This window comes from Pinus tabuliformis, chromosome 5_2 (assembly GCF_031772625.1).
Source record: "Pinus tabuliformis cultivar Carrire ecotype Pingquan chromosome 5_2, CPIR1, whole genome shotgun sequence".
NCBI lineage: Eukaryota > Viridiplantae > Streptophyta > Pinopsida > Pinales > Pinaceae > Pinus > Pinus tabuliformis.
The window spans coordinates 616,853,375-616,866,775 of NC_142306.1; the positions used below are offsets into that span (position 1 = coordinate 616,853,375).

The window sequence follows — 13,401 nt, forward strand, 5'->3', positions numbered from 1 at the left end:
TAGCTTTAGAATTTAAGTTAGTTTATAGTTTCATTTGTTTTAGATTTAATCATATAAAAAAAAAAAAAGGGATTTTAATTTGATTTTTAGTAATTTGATTTAAATGTTTTATTTTAGTTAGCTTTAGGGCTTAGTTTTAACCTTTTGTTTTAGATAAATTTTAGTTTAAATTTCTCAGATTTTAATTTAGGTTTTAGATTTTATATTTTTTTATTTTTTTTTTAGGGTCTTTTAAATTTAACTTAGATTTTAAATTAGAAATTTTTTTTATTTTTTATTTTAAAAAAAAAAAAAAATTATAAAATTTGTGGAAAATTTATCCTGCCAGTTTCAGCTTTTTTTTTTTTTTTTTTTTATGCATGTTGTATCTTTCACGCTGAGATTTGAGCACTAAATTGATATCTGGTTTCTCTGTTGTTTGAAGCAATTTATTTCTTTTAGTTTGCTGGATATCGTTGTTTGAAGAGCGTTGCGGTTTTACTGAATATTTAAAGCATTGCTCTCTTTTCCTGATGATTGCTGGTCGTGGTTCATGTTCTTCGATCATCTAGCTAGTAATCATTTAGATCTTTTAAGGCACTGGTCTGCTCAATTCGTCAAGTCATTTTAGTGCCTTTCGTCTCCTGGCCCAACTGCTTGGCAGTTGGCCTCAATCTTTTCCAGGGACTACCCCCCTTAGCCAGTAGGAGATAGGCTTAAACGGAGGGATCGGGGATCAGAGTGACAGCCCCCGATCCGAGCGTTGTCGTGTCAATCCGCGCGACAACATTTTTTGGTGCCGTTGCCGGGGATAGAGTTTTTCTGTCCTTGGTTCTTGCTTTGCAAGCTTTCCTGTGCTTAACTTCTTGTTCAAGTGGCGACTCCACTTCCTATATTATCTGCAAGAGTGTACACTAGAAGACATCCGAGCAGTCTGTGCAATCCTACTCCTGATCCTGAAAAGGTTTATAGGGTGCGATCACACAAACTCGCTTCTCGTACACTTCTTGGAAATCTTGGACAAGAAGCCCTCTCTGATATTCATTTGCTCTTTAAAGGTCAAGTTAAGCGCAGCACCATGAGTCTGTTTGCCCCTTGTAATTTTTCTAACATTCCTGGAGCCCCCAATGATATTCCATCTGTTGGGATAGACAAATTGCCTAGCTTTCATGGAGATAATGCCATTACTGTTAATTCCCATTTACGAGATTTCAACATATGGATGGCTAAGTATGCTAGATCTCCTGATTTTGATCATGAAGATGTCAGGATGACCCTTTTTGTCTTGACTCTAGGAGGTGATGCTCATGATTGGTATACAGAAAAACCTCCTAATACTTTTGACTCTCTACAATCACTCATTACTGCATTTAGAGAAAAATTTGGAGATAAGAGAGAGGGAAGACATCTTGTAAGAGCTCTTACTCTGATGAAAAAGAGAGAAGACGAAACTGTTGAAGAATTTAACAGAAGGTTTAATGGTATTATTAGAGAATTACCTCAAGACTATAAACCTTCAGATAAAACTCTCCAAGATTTTTATATCGATGCCTTTGGTCCCGAACCATCTTATGAGTTAAGGCGTGCTAAACTTACTGATTATCGTGATTGCCAAGCCTTAGCTGTAGAACTTGAAAAGGACAAGGCAGCGTCTGGGAAATCTGAAATCCCAGGCTTTGATAGGGCTGCTACGAAACTAAAGGAACCTAAGGGAAAAGCAGTCCAAGAGCCTGAAAATGAACTTGTTCTCAAATTGCTTCAGAAAATTGAAACCATGGAAATCAATCATAATAAGGAGATAAACACTTTGCAGAATAGGTTAATTCAAATGGAAAGAGCGCAACCGCAAAATTTTCAGCCTCGAAATAATAATAACAGAAATAGTAACTGGCAAAGAAAGGGTCAAACTAGTGAGCAGAGGCCCCCTAATCCGCTTACCAATCTGGTGGATGATGCTCCTCCCTACTGTCGTGCTTGTGCTGATTTTCACGAAGAATCCTCTTGTCCCGTTATCAAAAGACTTTTTGATAATGGAATGTTTGGGACAGGTGAGCAAATAAACGTGGTAGGGAGCAAGTTTCCTTTGCCCATGAATGATTGGATAGAGGTTAAGGAAAGGAGCTATGATGTTGTGAATCCTCAATCCGCTTTTAGCATAAATAACCTTGAAGACGAAGATGACATTTTGGCTAGGTTATATGGTGAGAAACCTTCTCCTGAGAAAATTCTGGAAATTGCTAGAGATAAGGGTTTGACATACCAGAGAAGGGATAAGGATCAGAGCGGGAATCAAATTCCTCCTCGAACTTTAAACCCTGGTATAAATTCGGGAATAGATGTCGATTTGGGGAGTTGGTTTAATAATGCTAAAATCTGGGTTCCCGTCTCTGAGATCGCTAAAATCCCTTCCCAAAGGGACATGTTACTAAAAGCAATTCAGGGTCCTCAAGTCAACACTTCTCAGCAGAAGATTCGTGAGGTTGACTATCATGATGCTCCTATTTATCTGCAAAGCGTAGATGCTGATAACAAGGATCATCAACCCTTCTTTATCACCTTATTAGTCAATGGGTATAAATTGAATAACTGCATGTTGGATTCAGGCGCATCTGCTTGTGTTATGACTAAAAGGGTTATGGAACAGCTTAACTTAAGAGTTTCCAGACCCTACTATAATATATGCGCCATGGATTCTAAGAAGATCGAGGTACATGGTTTAATCAAGGATTTGCAAGTTCATCTTTCGGTCTACCCAGACATCATGGTTGTTATGGATATTGTTGTCGTTGATGTACCTGATGCTTGGGGTATGCTGTTATCTAGGAAGTGGGCCTCTGATCTAGGGGGAAGCATTCAGATGAATTGGTCATATGCTATGATTCCTTCTCCTAGCGGTGACGGTTTTGTTAGACTAAATAGAGAGCCTGAGAGGAAATTTCATGTTGAAAATCCTAAAAAGCCTCGTAACGAGATAATTAAAGAAAAATCTGACATCGGGAACTATGCTATCATGTCCAATTTCATAATTCCTCCCGATGATGAGATTAAAGATCTTAAGGATGAAGTCTGGTATATGTATTTCGATGGTGCTTTCTCTAGTCATGGTAAGGGTGCTGGGATTGTGCTTAAGTCTCCCCTTGGTCACGTATTCAAGTTTGCCTATCGTCTAGAATTTGAAGCAACCAACAATGTCGCTGAGTATGAAGCCATATTGTTGGGCCTTGAATTGGCCAAAGCTTTGAAGATTAAATTGCTTAACATAAAGGGGGATTCCGATCTGGTTATCATGCAGCTTAAGAACAAATTCACATGTAGAAATCAGAGATTAAGAAACTATCGAAATGCTGTGTGGGATACTATGGAGCACTTCGATGCCCTTAACCTTGAAGCAATTCCTAGAGAGCTAAATAGTTCGGCAGATGAACTTGCCGTAGCTGCTAGCACTTTCCAGTTGTCTGATGAGTTAATCAACGATAAAATTAAAATGGAGATAATATTCAGACCATCTGTTCCAGACAACTCAGAGCATTGGCAAATTTTTAATGATGAAAAGCAAGTCGTTCGTTTTCTCAATAGTTTAGATGAGTTTGAGGATTTCCGGTTAGTTTCTGGCGAGGATGGGTCTTTAGATCAAGGACATATCATAAATCCCACTCCCAGAAATGTAGTTGCCTTAGAGCAATATTTTGATCGGCATGATGCCACGAAGCTGAGAGAAGAAGACAAGTCGGACCCAGGCGAGTACCTTGAAGTTAACATTGGTACTTTTGAAAATCCGAAAATGGTTAAAATCGGTAAAGGTACTAGTCTGGAGGAAAGGAAAAAGTTGATTGATTTACTTCGTGAATATCGAGATGTTTTGGCTTTTTCCTATGATGAGTTGAAGGGCTATAGGGAAGATATTATGGAGCATACTATTCCCTTAAAAGACGAAAATGCTAAACCTTTTCGGCAGAAACTTAGGCAGATTAATCCTAAGTTAGCCCCCCTGGTCCAAAAAGAGCTTGCGAAGATGCTTGCAGCAGGAATCATCGCTCAAACTAGGCATTCGACATGGTGTTCGAATTTGGTGATTGTCAAGAAGAAGAATGGTACAATAAGACTTTGTGTCGATTTTAGAAACCTTAATCTAGCGTGCAAGAAGGATAATTACCCTTTGCCAAAAATGGAAACTTTGTTGCAAAGAGTAACTGGGTCTGGAATGATGTCATTGCTAGACGGTTTTTCTGGGTATAATCAAGTTTGGGTTAAAAAGGAAGATCGACACAAGACCACGTTCACAACACCATGGGGCACTTTTGAATACATCAGAATGCCATTTGGGTTAACAAACGCTGGAGCTACTTTCCAGAGGGCCATGGACTATGCCTTCAAAGGATTGATCGGGAAAATTATCGAAATATATCAAGATGATCTTACTGTTTTCTCTAAAGATGGTATCAGTCATATAGATCATCTTAGGCAAGTTTTCGATAGATGTAGAGAATATGGAATTTCTTTGAATCCGGCTAAATCTATCTTTGGGGTAACTGAAGGGAAACTCCTGGGTCATATCATCTCTAAGGAAGGAGTCAGGGTCGATCCTGAACGAGTTGAAGCAATTCAAAAGATTCCTCTCCCGCATAACCTCAAGTCCCTTCAGTCTTTCCTTGAAAAGATAAATTTTATTAGAAGATTTATCCCGAATTATGCGGAAATAGCTAAGCCCATTCAAAGTCTTCTGAAGAAGGATGTGAAATTTGTCTGGCAAGAAGAGGGCAAAAGGGCTTTCCAAGAAATCAAGTCTGCTATCGCGAAGGCTCCTGTCCTTGTTAGTCCTGATTACTCCAAAGATTTCATGATTTTTTCTTTCGCTTCTGAGGATACCATTGCCGGTGTCTTACTTCAAAAGAATAGAGAGGGTCACGAGCAGCCTATCGCTTTCATGAGTAGAGCACTTCAAAATTCCGAATTGAAGTACAATACCATGGAAAAGCAGGCCTATGCCCTAGTCAAGTCTCTTAAGCATTTTAAAACTTATGTGGGTTATTCTAAGATCATCGCTTTCGTCCCACATTCTGCTGTTAAAGACATATTAACTCAAACTGATTGCTTAGGGACTCGTGCTAGGTGGGTTACTAAGATACAGGAGTATGATTTAGAGATTAGACCCACTAAGCTGATCAAAGGCCAAGGTTTAGCTCAAATGTTAGCTGAAAGTAATGAAAAGACTCTTGGTCTGTTTTGCCTTGACGATCTTTCTTCACCTGAATTAAGAAGGTTAGCTGAGCATGAATGGTATAAGGACATAGTTTACTACTTGACAAATCTTGCGTGTCCTAACCATTTAGTCGCTCATAAGAGAAGGGCTCTTAGACTAAAGGCCACTAAGTATTGCCTTATGAAGGATGGCCTTGGATGGAGAAATCCTGAGGGCATAGTGCTTAGGTGTGTTGACGATATTGAGTCCAAAAGATTAATCTCCGAATTTCATTCAAGATTTTGTGGTGGTCATTATGCCGCTAGAACTACTGCCCACAAAATCCTGAGAGCTGGCTATTATTGGCCTTCGATTTTTTCTGATGTGCACAAGTATGTTAGAACGTGTCAAGCCTGTCAACTGTTCACTGGGAAACAGAAGCTTGCTGCCCTTCCTCTACAACCTGTTATTGTAGAGGCACCTTTTCAGCATTGGGGTCTGGACTTCATAGGGAAGTTCCATGAAAATTCTAGCAATGGCTACTCTTGGATTTTGACTGCTACTGATTATTTCACTAAATGGGTCGAAGCCATTCCTGCTAAGAATGCCACTGAAAAGGTGATTATGGATTTCATTGAGAATAATATCATTACTAGATTTGGTGTCCCCGCTAAGATCACTACTGACAATGCCAAGGCTTTCAGTTCTTCAGAGTTTACATCTTTTTGTTTCAAATATGGCATTGTCTTATCTCATTCGTCGAATTACTATCCTCAGGGTAATGGTTTGGCTGAATCAAGTAATAAAAATCTCATAACCATTATCAAGAAAATAGTAGGAGATAACAAGAAGTCTTGGGACAGCAAAATCAAGTATGCTTTGTGGGCAGACAGAATTACTAAGAAGAAATCTACTGGTAAATCTCCCTTTGAATTGGTTTATGGCTTGGATGTTACCTTACCTGTGCACCTAAAATTGCCAGCCTATCAGCTTCTCCAAAATTTTTCCACTGATAAAGATGTTGTTCAGAATAGGATAGATCAGATTGTGGAGTTAGATGAGACTCGTCGGACAGCTTTTGAAACTGCATGTAAAAATCAATCTAATATTAAGAAAAGCTTTGATAAATGCTCTAGATCTAGATCTTTGCAGGTTGGAGATATGGTTTTACTTTGGGATCGCAAAAATGAAAAACCAGGAAAGCATAAAAAGTTTGACAGCTTGTGGTTGGGACCGTACATCATTAGAGACATAGCTGGACCAAACTCATTCCACTTGAGCAGATTGGATGGTGAATCACTTCATCTACCAGTGAACGGCCAAATGCTCAAGCTGTTCTTCAGAGATGATATCTGATGCCATGGGGCATCTTTTGTATTGTATTTCTATCCCTACTCCTTGTCTTTTCAGCATTTCATTTCTGTTTTTAGGATTAGATTTACTTTTCATGTTATTAGTTAGTCAATAAATGAAGAGCTTTTATCTTTCCTGTACTTAATGCATATGATGATTTGGGAATGGACGCTACTTATTTTTATTTGTGTGTTGTATGGATGCAGATTCTGGATTCTCACATTCCTACCAGTGCAGCAACGTGTCCCCAAGTAGAGCCAGATGTTGACCACTATTGGTCAACTACCCATGCAGTACACCTCCTTCCTGTTGGCAGAGAAGGGTAGCTCCTGAGCAACATGTCCGTGCCAGCCTACAGTCATCGACAGCTTGATCATTTTTGTTGTAAACCCAGTCTGCACGTTTGAATTGTAAATAATCTAAGCAGATCAGAGTCATGTATGTAAAGTTGCCTAGGTGGACCTAACTTTCTAATGAAAATCTGCGTCCCGGGAGGTTTTTAGTCTCACCGATCCATGGATCGGCAGAGTTTTCCTTCAAACCCGACCCCAAAGCCGGGATGCATTTCGTCATTAGGACTTTAGGAGAATCCTAGCGTGTTACTCTGCTAGATTATAGTTGTGTCGCAGATCTGGGTGGGTCTATGAGGGTCTATGTTAAAGTGGATTCATCCCTTTGAGATGTAAATTGTAAAAATTGTAAAAAATCATGATGAAATGTGTCTTGAGGGTTGAAAATGTTGTAAATCCCCTCACGAGTCCTAGGTCCTAGGTGCTAGGTGATGGTTCCAACGGCTGGGTTTGATGATCCATTTTAAAATAAATTTAAATTTTTTTTAATGAATAAAAATAATAAATTCATATATAAAAAAAATAATAATAATAATAATAATAAAAAATAAAAAGCATAAAGCAAAAACCCTAAGCAATAAAATAATAATATTTTTGTGGATCACCCAAAACTAGCCGTTGGGATCATTTCCTTTATGTAGGGTCTTAGGGGGTCATTTTTAGGGGATCTGATCTGTGAGTCTGTACTGAAAGCTCTCTTGTAAACTGATTTCTGATTAATAAAAAGACTTTGGGGTTCAAACTGGCTGGTGTTACTCTCTGGAATCGCTGTGAGGTGTTTGTTTTTCTGCATATTTCAGTTTTCAACAGTTAAAATAGCTGATTTTTTTCAGAGCATTGTGAGTACAGGTATCTTGCTCACGTGCTAGGGTCTGAATGTTGTAGGGTTTCTGGAAAATGGCAGGTATCTCCATTTTCTCTTGAAATCTAGCAGCATTTCTTGCCCTCTTTTGCTGATGCTTGCTTGAGGTGTGCAGGAAACTTTTAGGTGAAGGTTATTTGTGGGCGTTTGGGGAAGTTCTGGGCTGAACCAGCCGACTCCCACAAGCTGTTCTGTGCAGAGCCCAGCTGTTTTTGCCCTGGGTTAATCTTTTAGGGTTTATTTCCTGTTTTACATGAGGGATTTTCTTTATTTCACAGTAAAGTTCAAATGTTTGATATCTTGAAAATGTTACTGTAATCATGGTTAAATCTGGCTGTTCTAAGAGCTGTAGAATTTCTGTAACTGTGGGTAAATTTTGAAGGTTTTACGCTGAAAATTTTGCATATCCCTGCTAGGCTCTTGTTTTATCTGTTTTCCAGGGTTTCAAAGGCCCATGCTGCTGCTGAAAACACATTGCGCCAGAGTGAAAGTCAAGCGTGAAAAGGTGCGTTCTGCAGGTTCCAAACCATCCCAGGTATTTACAAAAACCTGCTGTTCTTTTAAAACTGCAAGCACAACACTGAACAATGACAGAGAAAGTTTTGAAACAAAATGGAAGTGTGAATGTATACACAGTTTAGGTTTCAGATTTGAGTAGCTTATGATTTGATTTCTGGTGGAACTTATTCAGCAATTTCATCAAACTAAGCAAGCTTAAATCGATTTGCTCCAAAAGGCTGTCTTTTTCTCTCATTTATGCATCGATTTCTCCTCTCAGAAGCTAAGGACCTGCTGTCATGAATCGCATTTGATTTTCCTCAGTAATTTATTGGGAAATCTAAGGAAAATCAGTTTGCTGCTGCGTCATCCATCCTCAAGCAAATTTCTGTGTGTCAAACGAATTTCGAAAAATCGTATTCACCTTGCTTTTGGGTTCATAGACCTGTGCATCTATCACGGTTAAGTTTCAAAACTGGTTCGTTTTTCCTTCATTCGCCGTCACATATTGCTGGGAACCCTGTCACGAAAATCTGCTGCGTTTTCTTGTCGTGCTGGTTTATAGTCATACCTGCAATCACGGTTTATTTGACTGTGCATATATCAAAAGGGTCACGCGTTCAGCTTTTAGACGGTCACTTCTTCTCTGCCGTCTCAACGTTGGCCTCTTCCAGACCTCGTTCCCCTTCGAATTCTGTCACGCCCTCTCTCCCGCTTTGTATCAATCCTTATCGCATATGCATTGACATGTTTGGGTCGGGCTAAGTGTTCAGCGTCGTGTTTTTGTTTCGTTTGCAAGCTGTGGTTGTGGCTTCGAATGAGTTGAATCCGCTGCCTTTACCATAGTCGGATGGTTAGTTAGGTTATTTTAGGGTGCGGCCTTTGTATTCTTTTGTTTTTTTTTTTTTTTTTTTTTTTTTTTTAATGTTTTTGGCTAGGTTATTATTGTAGCGGATAGCATATAGTTATGTTTTAGATTTTAGCTTTAGAATTTAAGTTAGTTTATAGTTTCATTTGTTTTAGATTTAAATCATATAAAAAAAAAAAACAAAAAAGGATTTTAATTTGATTTTTAGTAATTTGATTTAAATGTTTTATTTTAGTTAGCTTTTAGGCTTAGTTTTAACCTTTTGTTTTAGATAAATTTTAGTTTAAATTTCTCAGATTTTAATTTAGGTTTTAGATTTTATATATATTTTTTTTTTTTAGGGTCTTTTAAATTTAACTTAGATTTTAAATTAGAAATTTTTTTTATTTTTTATTTAAAAAATAAATAAATAAATAAATAAATAAATAAATAAAATAAAATAAAATAAATTTATAAAATTTGTGGAAAATTTATCCTGCCAGTTTCAGCTTTTTTTTTTTTTTTTTTATGCATGCTGTATCTTTCACGCTGAGATTTGAGCACTAAATTGATATCTGGTTTCTCTGTTGTTTGAAGCAATTTATTTCTTTTAGTTTGCTGGATATCGTTGTTTGAAGAGCGTTGCGGTTTTACTGAATATTTAAAGCATTGCTCTCTTTTCCTGATGATTGCTGGTCGTGGTTCATGTTCTTCGATCATCTAGCTAGTAATCATTTAGATCTTTTAAGGCACTGGTCTGCTCAATTCGTCAAGTCATTTTAGTGCCTTTCGTCTCCTGGCCCAACTGCTTGGCAGTTGGCCTCAATCTTTTCCAGGGACTACCCCCCTTAGCCAGTAGGAGATAGGCTTAAACGGAGGGATCGGGGATCAGAGTGACAGCCCCCGATCCGAGCGTTGTCGTGTCAATCCGCGCGACAACACCATGATTTCAGTAAAAGTGGATGTCGCACAGTGTTGGTACCTTGGGTCCTCGGTCACTCAAATTTCAAAGTAGGATGCTGGGGAAACATTAAAAGAACTACTTTCTTCATTGTCTGATCAACTGCAATATGTAGACCACTGACCTACATTTTAGGTACAATTTGACTATTGATCTGAATTTATCCTTCAGTTGACCCCAACCTACATTATGGTATACTGCTGAACTGTATCTCTCCTAGATTGTAATCATGACATGTCTATGGTAAATTTTCCGGCTAAAGGACAAACTGATTTGGAACCAGAATAACCCTTCATTTTATTATAGGTTTAATCCATATCTAAGTAATATATTCAAAAATATAAGTATGTATGACCTTCTTTAAAGGTAGTAGCTAGATTGAGGTATGACGGGTATGTTACCGAGGTACAGTGTAACGAGACATTTTATTTTTTTATTTTTTTTATTTTTTCAATCATAGATGTCATTGGTGAATAAACTTTGGATGTCTTACCTTAGGAGCTTATAACCATACTTCTGCATTATTCATATTAGGATCGAATACCCTGCATTAGGACAAGGAGGTCGCGAGACCACCCTCCTTGACCTCGGTACCAGTAAGATCCGCCTAGCGGATAAAAATAGCAAAACTATACCCGTTTACAAATGTGAAGTTGCAAAAGAAAATTATGTGTTAAATTCGGTTGTCTACCTCAAAATTTTTATAGAAATTTTATTATGTGTTCAGGGACCATTACAATGGTAAGGACGTATGAGCGACGACGACGTGACCAGGCAGCATCACCACCATTAATGCCGCCACCGTCGCCATCATCATCCCCATCACAATCGTCACCACCTAGACCATTATCAACATCAAACGCCCCAGCGCCAGAGTTGACTGTGATAATGAACTCTTTGGAAGCCTTATTGGAGACATTAAAGGAATCAACTAAGGCTAAAACCAAAGAGGAATTTCAGCATGTAGCCACCAGTTCAGCGGAACCAAATAATTTTGAGCCCAGAAGACCGAAAGAAGACATTTCCAGGGAGCTTCAGAAAATTAGACTCCCAGAATTCTCAGGAGGTCGAGCAGGTGAACGCGCTGAAGCGTGGTTAGAAGGAATGAACCGGTGCTTTAGGTTAAGAAAATATTCTTCTTCTGCAAAAACAAAAATTGTCGTGTTTCAATTAAAGGAAAGCGCCTTGATTTGGTGGGGAAATCTGGAGAAGCAGTTACACCTTACATCGGATAATGTCCCTTGGGAACTATTTGAGGAAAGGTTCCGCGCAAAGTATTTACCTCCATACTTTCAACAACAGCAAGCCAGAGCCTTTCATACATTAATTCAGGGAAGTAAAACGGTGGAAGAGTACGAGATAAGGTTTATGGAGCTGGTAAAATACATTCACTACTTAGACTCTGATGAACGTCAAGCTGAACGCTTCATATTTGGGTTAAATCCTCGCATCAGAGCCTTGGTAAGCATGTGGAAACCATCATCAGTAGCCGAGGCAGTGGAATGTGGTCGTTATGCAGAAGAACATCTTGGAATCAAAAAAGATATGGGGCCAACAGGGCCTATCCAACCAGGATTTCCAGGAAAGACCCCCCGAAACTTCTTCAGAGAAGGTGGCTCGAGGCCACCTTATGGTAACAGGTTTACCCCAAGAAATGTGGGGACAAGAGCTTCCGTGGCAGTAAACACTATAGCCGCGGAATCATCAAACACCAGTCCATGGACATCTCGAGGGACTGCCAGTAGAGGAAGAACTTCGAGAGGAATCAACATGAGAGGACGAAACTCGTTCTCTAGAAATTCACGTCCCGATTCAAGAGGATCAACGCAGCTTAATTGTTGGGGATGTGGGGGACCGCATTTTCAACGTGACTGCCCAGAAGCTTCGTCGAATATATTGCATAGGACTGGAAAGGGACCGATATCAAACAATCGAGGTAATCATAGAATTCACGCAGTAGTCGGCAACGACCAAGCAGCACATCAATCCACTGTAGTGGAATCTTCAGGTATTATCAATGGTATAAAACTCAAAATCTTATTTGACACTGGTGCCACAGATAGTTTCATTTCATCATATGCATTAAACAAATGTGGGTTGGCAGCTCGTAGACAAAATGATTTCCACCAAGTGGAACTGGCCTCAGGAGAACTCCAAACCGTGGGCTTGAGTGTGGATCAATGCAAAATTGACCTAGGGGTCTGTGCGACTAAACTGAAAGTTTATGTCACAGCCTTAGGAACGTATGATCTTATCATAGGTATGGACTGGCTAGAAGCTCACCAAGCTTGGGTAGACTGTTATGGGAAAAGGATTCTAGGCATAAATGATGAAGGAGAAGTAATCCAAATCCAAGGAATCAGGAGGGAAGTTTCCTTACGCTACATTTCAGCAACGCAGATGAAGCGTTGTTTAAGGAAAGGTTGTCAGGCTTATGCAATTCAAGAAGTAAGCCATGGAAAAGGGCCATCCTTAGAACAATATCCGGTGTTAGCCGAATTCCCGGATATATTTCCAAAAGAACTACCTGGATTACCCCCGGTAAGAGAATTGGATCTCACTATTGAATTAAAACCAGGTACCCAACCAATCTCTAAAACGCCTTATAGAATGACAGCTCCAGAACTTCAGGAATTGCAAATTCAATTAAAGGAACTACTGAATATAGGGCATATTCGGCCTAGTTCATCACCTTGGGGCGCTCCTGTAATTTTTGTGAAGAAGAAAGATGGATCTTTAAGATTATGCATAGATCAATCGAGACTTGAATCGAGCTACAGTAAATAATCAATACCCTATGCCTGAATCGATGATCTTTTCGATCAAATGAAAGGAGCTGCTATCTTTTCAAAAAATGATCTTCGCTCAGGATACCATCAGCTAAGGATTTCTGAAAATGATATTTCTAAGGCTGCATTCCGACACTTCAGTTTTTGGACACTATGAATTTACGGTGGTACCCTTTGGATTAACAAATGCACCAGCCGTATTCATGAATCTTATGAACAGTGTTTTCCGTGAATATCTTGATCAATTTGTGCAAGTCTTTTAGATGATATTCTCATCTATTCCAAGAATGAGAAAGAGAATGAAGATCATTTGCGGATAGTATTGTCCTGCCTTAGAGAACATCGGTTATATGGAAAACTATCCAAGTGTTCATTCTTTTAGGAAAAGATTCATTATTTGGGTCACATCATATCAGGTGAAGGGATTTCAGTAGATCCTCAGAAGGTAAAAGCGATCATGGATTGGCCAATACCGAAAAATGCACATGAGATACGAAGCTTTATGGGTTTAGCCGGTTATTACCGAAGATTTGTGGGAGGGATTCTCCAAAATCGCAAGGCCAATACCACCCTTCAGCGTAAA

The 13,401-nt window shown here is 39.0% G+C and overlaps 1 protein-coding gene across 2 annotated transcripts in view; it reads right to left on the reverse strand.

Moving 5' to 3' along the window:
• LOC149160533 (uncharacterized) overlaps positions 1–13,401 on the reverse strand; it is a 327,418-nt gene that overhangs the window by 223,843 nt on the left and 90,174 nt on the right. The gene's annotated exons all lie outside the window — the stretch shown is intronic.